We start from the raw sequence: 13,578 nt of genomic DNA on the forward strand, positions 1-13,578 counted from the left end.
GGATGCTGGGGAGGGACTCTTCGTCAGGGACTGTAGTGACAGGACAAGGGGTAACGGGTTAAAACTTAAGCAGGGGAAGTTTAGATTGGATATAAGGAGGAAATTCTTTCCTGTTAGGGTGGTGAGGCACTGGAATGGGTTGCCCAGGGAGGTTGTGAGTGCTCCATCCCTGGCAGTGTTCAAGGCCAGGTTGGACAAAGCCTTGGGTGACATGGTTTAGTGTGAGGTGTCCCTGCTCATGGCAGGGGGGTTGGAACTGAATGATCTTGAGGTCCTTTCCAACCCAAACCATTCTGTGATTCTATGGTTCTATCTGCAGGTCTGCTCCCCACACTGCTGCTCACATCAACCCCCAGCTCCCCAGCGCTGACTGTCTCAGGATGCCGGTCGCTCTCACGCAGCCAAGGCAGCACCCTTATACCCCCAGCTTCACAGCTTCTTAGCAGCCAAGGCCAGGCTGTACAGCCTCCTCTGCCAGCCCTGGCTCAAGACAATGGGCTTATTTTCTCCAATAACCCCACTGACTCCTGCACTGCATCATGTCTTGCTGGAGCCCAGCTTTGCTCTATAAACGCTTTATGCCTGCACCTCTCTTCACCTCTTCATCCCTCCATATGTGTAAGCCAGGTCTCTCCTCCTTGCCCTGCCCCCCACCATGTCCGAGCAACACAGAGCTGCCTGCGATGCCTGCCACTGCTGCACCACATCTGCTCTGACCATCCTCAAACCTCGCCTAAACCGCCCCGACCCTACTGCTCGTGCACTCAGAGTTTACACCCTGCACTCTGCAGGCACAGCGGGTGATCTGATTTGGACGATAAACAAAGACCTACAGCGCCAAGACAGATAACGACAAAGCTGGGGCTTGCTCCTGAGCCCGTGTTTGTCACTCGAGAAACTTTACCCCCCGTTATCAGGTGTCGGTGTGCTGGAAAGAGCCCAGGATGAAGTCATGCTTCTTGCAGCCTGGAAAAAGCTCAGGAGGCAAGAGCAGCGCATCCATAGAAATCAGGTACCAGCTCCCGGCAGCTGTCTAACAGCCACGAAATGAATTAAGGCAATGATTAGTGGAGTGATTTGGTTCAAGTAGCAGGACTTCAGTCTGAACATGTTCCTACTTAGCTTACATGTTTCATTCGCAGGCAGATGTCAAGCTGGATGTTGCTAGGAGATCGACAGCAGAGGAATAATTAAGTCTGATTAAATCCTATCATATTGCTGTACCACTTTCCAGAATGCTCTGGAGCTTTTCAAAGCCAAGCTGGCCAAATGAAGGGGCAAGACCTGCATTCCATCTTGGTGCATAAAACCCACTTGCAGCCAACCCACTGAGCCTGTGGGTCCTCACGTGTCTGCAGAGCTTTTCCACAGCAATGGTGGTCACAAGCTGGGGAAGATAAAGGCTTGGGCAGAGGACATGGCTGGTGGCTATAAGCAGGTAGTGCAGGACTGGTTGTTATCTGGAGCAGGCAGTGAGGGGTCCTACACCGCATGTCACTGCATCAACCCCACGTGCTGCCTGGGGCACTCACGTTGGACTAGGCATAAGCTGGTGCCCTCTGCATGGAGGGCACACCTGGGTCAAGGCTGTGCCAGGGACCAGGTGCTGGTTCTGCTGCTCATGTCCCCAGTGGGGCTTGGGCACATCAAGGAGACAAACTTCCTCCTTCCATTCCTACTGAAGGATCCCACCTGTGGCATGCTGAAATGCCTCTGCAAACACATCACATGTCACAGGGCGTTTCTGCTGAAATGATGCCTGTTTGCTTTTTCATGGTGACTGAGGCGCACGTTATACGGGGTGACACATAAAGGTAAATAACAGCTACACGTTCTTTTCCCACCACTAAATAAAGTTATGCTCTATCTGCATCGGTTGCCAGACACACACACGTCAGCCTCTGGGCTCCCTGCGTAGTGAGACTGCTAATCTCATTTTGACTCTGTCCTATAAAAATTCTCATTCAAACACTAACACTGTAATCCTTCCCCCCAGATTACATGTCATCAAATCAGACTTAATACTAATTAATGCAATGTTTTATTATTCATTAAATACCACTGAATACCACAGCAAAAACCTCTTTCCAGTAATGGCTAGATAGAGGTTACCTCTGCTGATGCACGGGCTCAGGGAATGCAGTCTGGGAACACAACTCTGGACAAACTTGTTCCATTACACATTCATTACATATTATTCCTAAACACAGGCTCTGAGTGTGACCAGTCTGTGGAGAGCCCTTTACACTTCTGGTGCTCTGCCTACTCTAAGCACAGGAACGTTAAACAGCGTCATCGACAAGCTCGCACAAACCAAGCTAAACCAAACTGAACTTGGCTGAAGAATTCTGCCACCCTCCAGATGTTTTCAGCAGCAAAGAGCCACACTTACCGCTGCGGGTGCAGGCAAACCCAGAGCCTGCCTGAACAGCTCCCTGAGCCCTCTGCCCACCTGGACCAGGCTTCCCAAGGTCTTCCTTAGATGAAAGGATCCAGCAGCCCTGCCTGGCACGCGGCTGTGCGAGCAGCCGGCCAGCACATCGCTCGGCAGTTCACCTCCCTGCATTAATTCCAAGACGCTACGCTTGGTTCACGTGTGTTTTCCAAGAAAGGAGGTAGGCTTGATTTGAAGACAAACGGAGGCTCCCACCTCCCTGGGTCTGTTTCCGGAGTCCCTCACCCTCACGTTCAGAAGAGCAGCCCACATCCCTGCGTCTGCTTCAGCTTGCAGACATACCATTTTGTTCTGCCTTCTGCTTGATTAAAGAGCCTTTCAGAGCCTGGCATTTTCTCTCTGTGACACTACACATATGCTGCAAGCAAACCCCCTCTCATCCATCTTTCTGATAAGCTAAATATACTGAGTTGCTTAATTCTCTTACTGCCAGGCTTTTCCTCCCACCCTCAAGCCATTTTTTGCATTTCTTCTCTACACAGCGTCTCTGATTATCCTGAATCCTTTTCAAGACATAGAATCCCACAACAAGCCTCCCTAATGCCCTGACATGGGGATTAAATCTGCTTTTACCCCATTCGCTATCTCAAAAGGCTGTGTTGGTCCTCTCTGCCATAGCATCAGATTAAGCATTCAGGCAAGATTGTCCCAAATCTTTTCCAGACCTGCCACTGGCAGGTTAGAGGCACCTGGGCTCAGTGTGTGCCTCAGCTGCACATCCAGGACACTGGTGCATGGAGCTGGGTGGTGGGGGACACTTTACCAAGGGAGGAGTGATCACAGACACCTCCCTTGCCTGCTCCCTGTCCTGGGATTGTGGATGTTGTGGCTGCCTCTCCAAGCAGCATCCCTGAACAGTCTGCAAAGCTGGGACTGCGCCAGCAGGAGCATGATGCAGGGTGCCATGCCCACAGGTTCTTGGGGTCCCAGAGACCGTCTGCAGGCAGAATCCTGTGGGATTTCCCTCTGGCCAGTGGCTGTTTTACCCAGACAGCACCTCCGCTTCCCAGGTGCTGCAGGCTCAGGTCACTCATCCACGGCTGGAAACAGACCCCATCACAGGGGACATGGGTGCCACATTGAGGGGCTTAGAGAGCTGAGCCTCACAGGCAGAAGCAAGGTTTGCTGAGCCTCATCTGCTCCCCAGGAACAGACATCCCAACTCTCAGTAGTTGCTGTGCAACAGGGGAGAGCACAGGACCAAGCAGTGCCTGCTGGCAGCCTGGCTACTCTCAGTGTGATGCCGGGGAAGTATTTCGCAGTGCCTCTTAGCATTTCACCCAACCTGCTCTCAGTGACAGCAGTCACTGAGGGATCTGGTGTGCTGCTTAGTGCCTGGGCTGCACACCAGGAAAACAGCCTCTCGGAAATAATGACCTGGGTGGAGTTTCCACCCTTAGTTTTGTCCCTTTAAGAACCCAGCTCAAACAGTCCTTGTATATTTGTCATTCAGAGGGGTTTCTTCCTCCCCAGCAGCCCCTTCAGCAAAGCCTACCTGAGACCTGGGAGTGAAACAGGGAATCTGTCCCAGCCACCGGATATCACAGTGCTCTTCCTCATGCTGGTGCTGAGGGACCCTGGAAGGAGCCCAGCTCCGGCTGTGGCCACGCTGCCTCTCCAGAGCCAGGAGCACACAGCTGGATCACTGCCACTGGGTTTCTCAGGCAATCACTGAGTAAACCTGAATTTCAGCAACGGTGAAAGCTGTGACGGTCATGAACCCCGACAGGCTCACCCCAAGCCCTATCTCCTCTTGTGCTGTAAAACAGCTGAAAGAGGCAGACACCAGCCGCTGCCTCCTCTCAAATGGAATGGCAGGAGTGACCCCATCTCACTGTCACAAAGGGGAGCGAATCTGGCACAGCAGCAACACAAGGAGAGGCTGCAGCTCCACAAACCAGCCACGTTCATGCCACAGGCCCAAGAAACTCACAAACAACGTTTTGATGACATAACCATGGGCTCTCCTAAACACGTGTTAATGTTTAACTCTTGGCTGGTGAGAGGCAGCGTAACTCAGAGAGCCAAAGAAATGGGCAGAGAAACAGCAGAGGGTCCCAGACTGGGGAGGTAAAAGCACAGCTAATGGCATCCTGAGTGCTGTGTTACACAGCACAGACCTCGCAGAGAAACTCCTCTAAGGGCAAAAGGAAAGGTCTAGGCGGTGGGAGAGCAGGAGCATCCATAGAGCACGCTTTGCCTGCTCCACCATCATCAACAATGACACAGGAGTTTATTAGAAAGAATTAATGAGGCTCATGATAGCTTAACAACAGTGTGTGTTAACAGCTATGTTTTGAGATCTGTCAGTGAGCCAAGCCTTAATGGAGAGACACCAACAACAGGGAGCGTACCCAGACCCCCAGTGACCATTTCCTGGTCCAGTTTTTAAAACCAACTGTCTAGATGGCAAGATGAAGGCTTACATTTGTGGCTGACAAAATACTGAACAGGCTGCTTGCTGCTACAGCACAGGCTGAACAGCCTGATAAAACGATCACAACCCACGGCATAGTCACAGGCTGCAGAGGAAGGTTGTTGGGAACACGAAAGGACAGGCTGTACCGCAGGGTGGAGGGCATCCCGGAAAGCAGGGAATAAGCACTAATAGGAAAAAGCCAAAGAGAGCTGGCCCCACACACATCTGCTGCTATGAGCCTCCACTGCAGCACCTTGGCACTGGCAGCCGTGAGCCAGCAGCACGTGGATGTGACACACAGCAGTGCTTGTACCTCTACAGCTCTGGCAAAGTCAGCTTGGTGTCTGGTCCAGCCCTCCAGGCTGCAGAATGGATGCAGAAATCCCAAGGAGCAGCCACACCATTATGAAAAAGGAGCTAAGGCTGGGAAATGCAGCAAATAAAGCTGTGCAAGATGAGAGGAGTGCTGCAGGGGAAGGTCTCCTTGCGGATGGGGGAATAGAGCATTGCTATGGGCAGCGAGTCGGCCCAGCAGAGAGAAGCGAGGGGTGCAAAGGTGAGGAATTGGAGGTGAAGAACCTCAAGCTCGGAATTAAGCATGTTCCTTTGCAGCAGAGTGGCTGAAGGCTGCAGGGGTGGCCGTCCCCACCGCAGGGCAGCTCACAAATAGGATTAGATGGTCTCAACTTCTAATTTATTATATCTGTGGCACAGGCATGAAGAAGAGCTGCTGCGTGGTCCAACTTCTTGTTTCCCTGTGAGCAATGATTCTATCCCATAGAATCTCTGCTCCTGATGCTCCAGCAGCAAAGCAGAGACCAGGACTGATTCCTACATGCTGGAGAAGGCAGTGGGGATGTGTGGAAGGGCTCAGCCTCAGGGCAGTCTCTTCACCTGCTCTTCTGGCTCATGCACATGTTTATGTAAAACCAGGCACAATAGCCTGACCTGGCTCCCTGGCATCACACTGCTCTTGGCACAGGCAGGCTGCCTGCCTGTAGCAGTGCACATTGCCAGCCTTTTGCCCAGGGAATGCCACACTTCCAGCCTGCACCAAGCAAGCCCTTGTCCACCTTCATCTGTGCCATTGTGGTGATTTAGCCACATGGCCACAGGTTCCTCTTTTCAGCCTTTTCAACCTGAACCCCACTTTATCTTCACCTGTCCCTTGTGAACTGAAGCCTCTGAACGCAAGTAACACATCAGCAATCTTCATGCAATGCAGCAGCCAGTTCTTGAACTGGTCCCTCCCACATGTGCCCCAGCAAACTGGTGCCAAAACCCACACTGCGAGCACAGTAACCCACAGCGCTGCTGGTTCAGTCCCATTTACAAACCTCCTCCATTTGCATCGCTCTGATCTCTTGTCCCGAGGAAATGGCTGTGCGCCAGTGCCGGTCCCTGGTGAGCTGCACTCCTGTGACAGCCAGCCCGTGCCCTGTTTGAGGTTTCATGATGTCACTTGTCATGATTTCAGACAGGAAGAGTGGCCGTGTGCTCTTTTCTTTGCCAGCCTGGGGCAGAACTGACAGCATGGATAAGAGCACATTTGTTTGGAATAAGTCATTTCACATCACCTTTGCTAGCCCCATTTCTGACATTATTTGTTATAAAAAGCACCAGTTTTGCAATGTGACCTGTGCTGGTTGTACTGCAGATGCATGTATTGTCTGCAGGGCCACAGGCTGCATCCCCTCCGTGTGTGAGTTCTCCTTCTTGAAACCCCCCGTGATGCACCGGGGACATCAAAACCTCCCAGGGTGCAGGGCCATAAGCCCAGAGGGAAGATGCTCATTGCAGCATCCTACCGCCTGCTCAACCAAGACCAGGGCAAGCATGATGCTCACGAAAGGGAACAAGGAGAGGGGAGGTAGTGAGGGGTCAGGGTGAGGAGAGTCAGTGTGAGGAAACAGAAAGCACCAAACAACTCCATGAGTTTGCACAAATCCTGCCAGTCCCCAGGAATGGGTGGGAGAAGGTGCTGGAGGGGCCAGTGCAGGTGCTTCACCCATAGAAGAGAGAAGAGCTGCCTGGCATGGGGCTATGAGCGGTCCAGCTGAAGCAGCAGCACCACGTCCTGTTGCCTGTCCCACAACAGGGTGCTGATGTTTATCTGCTCCCAAGGAAAGGAAAAGAAGGAAAAGAAGGAAAAGGAAAAGAAGGAAAAGGAAAAGAAGGAAAAGGAAGAGAAGGAAAAGGAAGAGAAGGAAAAGGAAGAGAAGGAAAAGAAGGAAAAGGAAGAGAAGGAAAAGGAAGAGAAGGAAAAGGAAGAGAAGGAAAAGAAGGAAAAGGAAAAGAAGGAAAAGGAAGAGAAGGAAAAGGAAGGAGGGGAGCCACGCAGCATGGGGTGTGCAGCAGAGCAGGGCTGGTGGAGCTGGTTATGGGTTTGCACCACACTGACCCCTGTGCTGCAGGATGTGGCCAAGGTTTCAGGCTTTGCTGAAGGGCATGGACACATGTTCTGGAGATTCAGCACTTGTGGCAACCTGTGTGTTCTTGCAGCCGCTTTGCGTAACAAGGAGTTAGTGCAACCAGGAGGAAGTGCCTCTGGGTGCTGTGTTTGCTGGCAGGACATGGGCTAACAGCAGCCATGAGGAGGCAGCTGCCAGCCACACGCAGGGGACACAGCAGAGGGGGAGCTGCTGCAGCACAGCAAACCTCTCCGGGTCCATCACCACCATCCACACAATCCCACCGTGGCAGGTACAACAGAACAGGATGAGGGGGACACTGGATCCTCTTGTAGCAAGAGGGGTCCCAAAAAGCGTACGTACGGAGCTGCTAGGCATGGAGGGCCCTGCCTCTGTCCCAGCAGCCACAGGAGACCATCCGGGCCAGCAGGTCCCTCATTCCCCACACACTGTAGCCCATGCAATCACGCAGCAAGAAGGCAAGGACAGAGCTCAGCCTCCCCAGCAAAGCTTCCCGGCCTGCTGCCCCAGGAACCAGCCCCTGTGCCATGGCAGTGGGAGCATGAACATCCTGTAGCCATTACCTGAAGCACCGGCACGCTGGGGAAGCCAGCAGGTCCACAGGGACGGGCAGATGCAGCTGCTCAGGGCTGGAGCTCTCAGGGCTCAGCACCCGGTTGAGGGAGGTTCGTACCTGCAGCAGGACTGGTCCTTCCAATGCAGGGTTGAGGGAAGCTAACCACAGAGTTAACATTGGTTGGTGCCAATGACATTCTGCCTGACAGACCGGTTCCTGGTAAATGGGAGAAGTCAGCACCGTTGAGTCGTGAAGACACACAGGCAGGTCCTTGTGTTCAGAGTCCAGCACCTACAGCCCATCAGGATTGACGTGTGAGCCCTGGCACAAAGCTGGGCAGAGCAGCCTGCTCCAGCTCCCCATATGACCCAGCCATAAACCCTGGCACTGCTGGGAGCATTGGGCTGTTCCACCCTCCACCAGCACCCAGGACACAGCCATGGCTTGGCACTCCCAGCAGTGATGCATCACTGTGTGTGCCCAGAGCATCAGACATCTGCTTCAGTCAGACCCCCACCTCCTATCAGCATCCCCAGCAGTACTGGGGGACCAGCTACAGTCAAGCCTGGCCAAGGGGGTCAGCTCCAGTATCACATCCCAGAGTCACTGCCAGCTGCATCCCCATCCTGGTCTCTGCCCCAAAGCGGGGTTTTTGACCTTTTCCTCCATGATGCTTTCCTGAGCCTCAGGCCTCACAGAAAAGCTCTTCAGCTGAAGGGGTTCCCCATTTCTTTGACGGTAGGTGACCATGTGCAAGCCTGTTGCTGTGCACACTTGAGTCCTATAGCACTGTCTGCTCAGATACTTCCCTCCTTTTCCTTCACAAGCCAGGAAACACCCTCAGGCTCAAGAGCCAGTGAAATCTGTGGTTTCATTGACCTGCTCTCTCAAGAACAGTGGAGCTGTGCGAGTCCAGAGGGAGAAGGATGGAGCACCAGGAGCTGCTCGCAGCAAGCCCACAGCCACAGCACACGAGCAGAGCTGCCTTTCCTGGGCCACGGTTGTGTCTCCAGCCCCCAGCACACTGCAGCCCTGAGCAGCCTTGCCAGCGCCCCGCGCTCCTCCCATTGCACCAGGCAGCTGGGAGAGGCACCTCGTGGTCTGGATGCGGAGTGAGCCTGTCAGCTCTCCCTCATCTGCACAGCCAGGCCTAAAAATACCCCGTGAGTGGGCTGATGGTGGTGGTGGTGTTACAGCCTCCACTGTGCGCATGGGAATGCCTGGTCCCTGCCAGAGCACCCGGGGAACCGCCAGCTCCTCCGCCCTGCGCTGGCACAGGGTTTTGGGATCGCGTGCTGTGCCTTGGCAATTCCCATAGTGGAGGTGTGCCAGGGAGTGAGCGTGGCACAGAGCATCCCAGCGAGGCACAGTATCACTGCTGGGGCTGTCCCAGCCAGGGGAGACAGGCAGCTCCAGTGGCACCGTGCCTGCTGGGTGTACGGGACTGAGCAGCACGGGAACAGGGGGTTTCATAGCCCAGTGCCATGAACCCCTAACAATGATAGGATGGGTGCTGCCCAGACACCCCATTGCTCAACACTAGTTGAAAGTGCTTCCAGGCAGCCAAACTGACAGCAGTGTGGGTGCAAGCACAGCAAGACAGGGAGCTGGAGGGCACATCAGTGGAGCAGCCACAGCAGGAGAATGGGCTCAGCCCTCGGCACATGGGAAAAGCCAGAGAAGCAGAAGAGCACAGCTGAGTTTGCAGCCTGCTCGGGAAGAGGGCTGGTCTTGCGCCCTAAAACACGGTGGCAAAGGGAAAAGCTGTCAGCTCCTCCCTTCCCATGCCTGCACAATCCAAATCCACAAGGCCTGACAGGGAGCATGGCTGCTGATGCTGATCCTCGGGCAATCATCCACCCACTAACCCGACTGAGTGGGAAAAGATGCTGCTGGAGGAGCCAGGAGGGATAAGCCAGGTCTTGTAGGAATGGCTTACAGGATAAGAGCATGAATACGGCCCAAAGCAGGGACTGGCTCTTACACATGGCCAGCAGGCAGAGCCCATGCCCTGTGGATGCTAGAGGGTCAGGGCAGGAGGGACGGCTGCTTGGGGAAGGCAGATACAGCCTCGTCAGAGCTGCCTGACAGACGGGGGCAGGTTCACCAGGCTGGGCCCCCACCACCCCGGTGTTCCCAGGAGAGCTGCTACCCAGGAGGAACCCATGTTCGGGGCAGGGCCCACCATGGCAGGGTAAATGCAGGCAGTGCAGCACTGCCTTGGCAAGAGGCTTCTTCAGGGTCCATCCCACGAGCAGCTGCATCACCCCTCTGCAGCCATCTCTACTCGCTCCAGAGCTGGTCAGTGAAATACCTGTCCCTCCTCCTCCCAAAGCAACAGCACACGGGGCACAGGATCTTAACTGCCCTGCTGAGTATCCCACAGCCCTCTTGAGTGCATGAGCCTCTACTCATTTGCCTTCAGGATGTATCTCACATGCTTTCATCCACTAAACCTGAAGCACCCCATGCATTTGCTGCTGCTGTGCATGACTGTGGTGGGGTGTACGGAGCACATTAGCATCCACGTGCGCTCTTGGTCAGCTTGTGAGTGGCTGCAGGGACTGTAGAAGAGGGCCCACCTGCTGCTCCAGCCCTCAGCCAACCCACAGGAATTCCATCCCAGCCCTGCTGGTGTCCCCAGGATGTCACAAGCATCCTTGACCCCAAACCTGAAGTGCCATCTACTCACCCCCACCCAGTGCGGCACTTTTGTCAGAGCTTAGGCCAGCAGGGAAACACCTCCAGCACTGTCAAAACTCTCCTGGTTGGCGACCAAGGGCCAAGGCCACAATGACTCAGTGTCACCTCTCAGAGGGCCACGCTCCAGGCACAGACCTGGATTCCATGACCCTTGGCAGCTCCCAGAGCCTCCACAAAGCCATTCCCAGAGAGCAGAGCCCTGAGCAATCTCGCCTGCTTTAGGGCTGCAGACAGGTCGTGCTGGCAGAGGGGTAAGACCAAAATAGCTTCAAGGCACCCAGCAGGGCCTAGCTGTAGCCAGGCATCCATCCATTCATTGGGAAGGAGATAGCCTCCCCCAGCAGGTACTAGGCACCTCCCCAGTAAGGCTGCAGCTCTTGGAAGAAGGACTGAGGTTCTCCAGCCTGCCTGGAGAAGGGGTGAGGATGTGCTGTGAGAGACAAGGCCAGTCCAGCTCCCATGGACTGCCCCCATGGCTCCAGCCCTGCACTTCTTGCTGGGAACCATCCGTGCAGCTTCAGCGCAGCAAGTGCACAACCGGGTGCTGCCTGTTTGCAGTGTGCGCAGCTGGGCAAGGGACTGACCCAGGTCCCTCAGGGCTGCTCATACAACCTGGCTGAGGCAGGCAGGAGGGACCCCAGGCAGCTGCCTCAGGGTCCAGGGCAGCAGTGCAGGTGCCAGGCTCCTGGGGAAAGAGCAATGCCCCACGCAGGTGAGTGCCCAGCCCAGAGGAGGCAAGGCAGTGAGGCTGGAGAGACCTCACTGCACAGGGACCCCTCAGTAGGGCTCACCTGGAGAAGCCCTGGGCTCAGCTGGGGAAGGCAAGGAGTGAGAAGCACTGAGCTGGTCCATCAGGTGCTGACGTGCCTGGCTCCCAGCCCAGCTGCTCAGAGCCACGCAGCTCCCATGAATGCTGCCTTTCTTCTCGCTGCCGCACAGCCCTTGGCAGCCCCTCAGCTGCTCTGCCTGCCGAGGGAGAAGAGCCAAGGCCTGTTTTGAGGTCCCTTTCCCCTTGCCAGGCTCTGCACAGCGCTCAGAGCCCAGGCTGGGGCCTCCCTGCTGGGGACAGTGCTGCAGATCCCTGCTCCCACAGGGATCCAAGAGGAGCTTTCACCTCCAGCCAGCAAGCAGGGCTGGCCCCAGCCCTACTGCAAGGACAGCAGAAGGTCCAAGCAGGACCTCCCCGCATGCAGGGGAGAAAGGCAGAATAAGAGCATTAACTCTATTGCCAGTCCCTGTGGACACCAGCTGTTAAACGGTGTTTGGAAACATCTATTCAGCTGAACCTGGGAAAGCCAGAGAGGACTCTATAGATCCATCTCTGGCTGACAACACAACTACTCCATTCTGCTCTGGCTCTGCTGGGCCTGGACAAGCAAAAGCTGTGCCCCTGCTGCAAAGCCAAGCAGCCTGAGCAGCCATCCACTGCAGGCAACCGCAGCTCCAGACAGGCTGCTAAGCCCTTTGGTGTAGGTGCTCCCCATTGCTTTCAGTTTCCTTGCTCTTGGTGTATCTCCAGCAGCAGCAGCAGATGAACACCACTCCTATGTCCTGCAGAACTGTCTGCAGGTTAATAGCTCTTCTGTATGTCAACCTGCGGCTGTCAGCAACCAGCACCCACACTAAAGGCACACATGTCCTGCACCCGGGATAGTGAGTCACTTTTTTAATCCCTTGTGGGTATCGGTAATGAAGTTTGAGACAACCCCTCTTGTGAGGATAGGCACGAAAATTAACCCAAAAGGTGCAGAGATACTGTATTCAAGAGAAACAGCAGCACTTGAGGAAAACGGGAGTCCAAGCGTATTAGCTATCATCAACTCACATTCACAACCATCTGATCCCTGTGGCTGAAGCATCTCTGGACAACACCCCCCTGCCTCCCACAGCATACCTCTGTGTGCTGTATCAGTGCAGTCACAGGTACAGTTTGGCCATGAGACTGGCTGGTACAAGTTCTTGAGCTGCAAAGCCAAGTTTCTCCTTAACTCTAGATGGAGGACTTCAGGCTGGGGATGAGGACACCCCAGCACATCAGCCACCCACCTCACCTACAGCTTTGTGAGGAGGCAGCAATCCCTGCAGCCAGCAGTGGTGCTAAAGATGACAGCACCCCAATTTCTGGAGTGCTGGCTGTGTCCTCTAGCAGTACGAGGGGCTCACACTGGGTACACCAGGCAGTGACTTACATGGGACTAACTCCCCATTAGACCTGTTCATTGAAGTGAGAACTTCCCATAAACACAGAATTACAGGCCAAGGACACCTCTCTTGAGGCTCTCCTACCTTCGCTCAGTTTTGGCTAGAAATTAACACACATACTACTCCATTATAATCTTTTTCCAGTACCTTCCCACACATTTCCCTTGCTCGCTAGGTGCTGTCAGAACAGTTTTGACTTCAGCACCCTCACATTACTCACACTGCAGCAAGGCTGTGGCAATGTCTCTGTGTGGATCTGCCACAGGTTCCTGAAAAGACAGCAATCGGGTGAGTGTTTCCCATTCCTCTGTAGACCATTCTGGTGAGGTGCAAGGAAACCTCTGATACACACCCTCAGCTCTACTCATTACTGGAACCAAGCAACAACACACTCACCCCCCCAGTGTGCTGCACTCTTCATTCATCCAAGGGAGGAATCTAAAGCTGCTGAACAGCTCTAACAGCAATGCAAAGAAGAATGATTATGGGAAAAGAAGAAAAAGACTTCGACTTTTAGCAATACCCCAAATTGTTCATGTTGAACCTAAAATACTATATGCTTTAACCTAAATACAAACATTTAAAGGTTATGTGCAATGTCTACAGATTTGTTAGGGAAAAGGAGACTTTAACATTGTCCCAAACTACAAAAGCTACTCCAGGAATACCTGGCTCTGTAGGTTCCAAAGATAGGGGCTGGAATAATACTACAGTGAATAAGCAGTTTACTGAAGGTCACTGGGTGGATCAGTAACAAAAATCCCTGAGCTAAAGTAGAAGACTCTCCTTTCCCTGACTGCCAGTTCAGCAA

This window comes from Lathamus discolor, chromosome 3 (assembly GCF_037157495.1).
Source record: "Lathamus discolor isolate bLatDis1 chromosome 3, bLatDis1.hap1, whole genome shotgun sequence".
NCBI classification, from domain to species: Eukaryota; Metazoa; Chordata; class Aves; order Psittaciformes; family Psittacidae; genus Lathamus; species Lathamus discolor.